Here is a 3,824-nt window from a genome sequence, read left to right on the forward strand (position 1 = left end):
GTAGTTTTGTTTCTACTTTTCAGACTGCCTTGCTCTTCAATCGACCAAATCATTAAGGAAACTGTTGCATTCTTTTATTCAGTTGTGAATTGTTGTTTTACTATCTATCGTTTTCTCTATAGAACATGAAGGAACACCATTAATTGTATTTATTCAACGTTCGCACAAAACCAGAACTGCATGCATCAAGATTCGTATTCGAGCATCTTTCTTTATCGGGAGGTTTGTATTTCGGAGATTTTATATTTTTTTAGTATTAAAAAGTACTTTTAAAAAAATAAGAACTTTTTGTTTTGTTAATTAAAATTATACTCCTCCAATCGTAAACTCTAAGTGCGATTCTTACTACTTAGTTTTGAAAAAAAATAATTTTTAGAAGATTTTATTAAAATAGAAAATTATTGCATTTCAACTTTTAAGCATACAAAACATAAAAGGGGAATTCAATCTTCTTTGCTTCCTCTTTAGATCAGAGAGTACCAAATACTTCTCCTCCACCAATCAGTTTCACTAGTTCATCATGTACAATCTGCAACATATCCATGATAAGCCACAGTTCATTCAAGATTAATGTTTCCGAGCCAACAACCAAAGCTAATAGCTCATGGGTAAAAAAGAAAACAGATAAAAGCGAACCTTGACCTTTGAGTTTGCTCTGCAATTAGCCTCGAGTCCACCAGTCAACAGAACAAACATCTCGGTTCTTTACTTGGCTCCTAATGTATATTTTGATGGCCAACAACAGTCTCGATTTCACCCAAATTTTATAGCTCTCGCCTCAGCTACTCAACACAGAACACCGCAACAAAGATATACCCCCATTGATTACTACCAAATAAACCCTACCCACAATTCTAATATTCACATCTTCCAATTCAACAAATAATGAAAGTAAATGGCAACAACAGTAAACGAAAGGGAACAATAGAGATAACCTTCCAAAGATCCAGCTTGGTGAAGCAAATTTTTGGCAATTGAGACAACCTCCAGCTGCGAGATCTGAAAGAACATCACAAAGTTAAAATGCATTTTGTAAGAATCATTGCAGTCAATACATGAGGAGCTGGAAAAAGTGTTCCAAATTGGACTGGCTTTACGAAAAGAAAACCTGTCCTGGGTAACGAATAAGATCCATCGCGGCTGTGTCAATCAACATATGACTCAATTCAAACTCAGGATACTCTGAAGTCATTGTTGTGACTCTTTTCCTCCACAACAATGATCTCTGCACCCAAAAAAGTTTCAGGAAAAAACACATGGATTCTCGTTCTATTTCATCATTTCTACATTCAGTAAAGAAAGACACAATCTTCGACTCATTCTTCTACCGGTCTTTGACCCAACACAGAGATGTCTTCGTACCATTTCTGCAACATGACAAGAATATCATGTTCTGAGTAGGGAGCACAAAACATAGCAGGAGAATTAAATACATCGAAATTCAAAAACATAAGCTCAAATAGTCGAGCCAAGAATCAATAACAGGTTCAAAATTAGCTAATAAATTACTCTCTAACAAGTATGTAACTATCAACTAGTGAAACTAAACAGCTAGCAGAGATTGGAGAAGATGACTATGACCACAATCCTTCCTTTACATTTGCATTTGTGTTCATGTTACCATTTGAAGTCATGTCCTGTGAGTCTGTGACTATAACATAAGATGCTTAAGCAGACTTGTGACCATTTCAATATCAAGACGGGGAGTACAGAGAATGGATAAACTCTAATTCAAAAGACTACAAGCATTAGCAACAACAATAACACCAAAGATATATATTGGGAAAAAAACTTTATCATTTCTATAAAGGCATTTTCAATGTAACAAGTATAAAACATTCGTCAGTTAGCATTAACTTTAATCTGACAAAACCTAAATATTCTACCTAAGAGGTCCCCATAAAGATGGTCTTAGTTTATATAAGTCCAAAGCCTTTTAACTCTTAAGTCGGACTTGGAGTTAGAATTGACAGCATAACGTTACTGAAAAAAACTTTAGAAATATGAATATATGATCAAGTCGGTAATGAGTAACAACGCCTTTGTTAAGACAATAATAATACTAATTACATTAATCGTACTGCCACTTCTTCACGAGCCTCACCGCTTCCGGTCACAGCATATCTCTTATTGATTTCGGCCGGTCGATACTTTATCACATGAAATTAGAGACTCTCTCTAAATAACAAAAAAATCAATCAACTGGCTTTTTACATTTTCTTATCGTTACTAAAAGATATTGTAGGTGCTTTATCATGCTTTTATATTCAATTATTAAAAATATAAGAGTTGTTTTCTATAAAAGTGCTTAGAAATACATACATAGATAGAGCCAATTTGAACCAAACATTACATTGACTTGTGTGTTGTGCCGTACGTTCCTAATGTTAAAGCCATTGTTTTGGGAAGAAAAAAAATGCCATTTGAATACTTACTTTTTACAATATGCGAAATATACTCATGTTCGTCACGAACAAAAGTGCAACATATGCTTACCCACTGAGAAAGTAGACTGCACAAACATTTAGATGCTTATACATCCAAAAAAATCATTATATCTTGTTTAACACAAATGAAGTCGAAGATCAATTTTTCTAATTAAAAAATTATTTGGGATACATTCGTACTTCATCTAGAGCATATCTCGAAGTGGAATAAGTCCAATCAGAGTTCAGATGAAGGAGTTATTCGTCTTACAAATCAGGTGAACTCATGGCTACGCGATTTACACCTACGAGCATTCAACGGAGGATTCCGACCAAGTAAGAAGGATTGAAGCTATGAACGAAATTGTTCTGTAATCTTGATCTGTTACAGAACCACATAGAATTGGAATGACATTAAGATCTGCTCATACGTAAAAGATACAGATATTTCAATTAAGTAGATCTATCCCAGTCCCAGTTTCACATCTGAGCCGAAGATCATATTACACATATCAACTCAGCAACAATTTCGACATGAAACCACTTGTAGGAAGTTAATAGATCTCTTATGTTTTCAACAAGTTCAGGAATAGAAGATTTGTCCCACGGAATACAAGGATACGCTTCATGTGCCAAAAGAGGTAAACCTAGTTCTTCACCTGAAGAGTTTTAAGTCTAATTGGTTTAGGAGCTTCCAGAATTATGTATGGCAACCAAGAGTTGTTTCTACTAAGCCCAAGGTGAAGAAATCATACAGCCCATGTTGTTTCTCATCAGCAAGTTGGATCAAAGAGTCAAACTCAAAGAAGATCAAAGAAACACTTAATGGGTTAGTTGAAGAGCTTATGGCCAAAGAAAGCATGGGAAATTCCATTGGGGATGTTGTGTATCAATTCCAGTCCACTTTGAGCCTAATTCAAGCCCAAGAAAGTCCAAAATAATTGATGTGTGCAGAATTTCACTCTAAATCTTTTACCTGAAAAGACTACACGACGACTGAAAGTGCACAGTTAATCAATTGTAGTATTTTAGGATCGATCCCACAGAGAGTAATAGCAAACACAAATTGAATTATAAGAGAAAGAACTATGGCTAGGACTAAAGAAGAGATTGGGGTTTTATTTTTCCTAATAACTATTGCAAGAAAATAAAAGTAAATAAAAGCGGTTTAAAACTATAAGACTAAGGCGTTGGGCGTTTTGGGAGTCATCTCAGGGTTTTCATGGTTCTAAGCAATATTAAGTGTAAGATCTAACAAGTAAATACTAATTTTCGGTCTAGGTTCTCAACTACGAAACACTAATGAACTAACAAGCTATTCTCATAGAATGAAAGTCTAAAGTCTTCACACTCCGTTACTCAACTTTCGCAGGCAATGACGCATGTCAACCCGCTAGT

This window comes from Camelina sativa, chromosome 8 (assembly GCF_000633955.1).
Source record: "Camelina sativa cultivar DH55 chromosome 8, Cs, whole genome shotgun sequence".
NCBI lineage: Eukaryota > Viridiplantae > Streptophyta > Magnoliopsida > Brassicales > Brassicaceae > Camelina > Camelina sativa.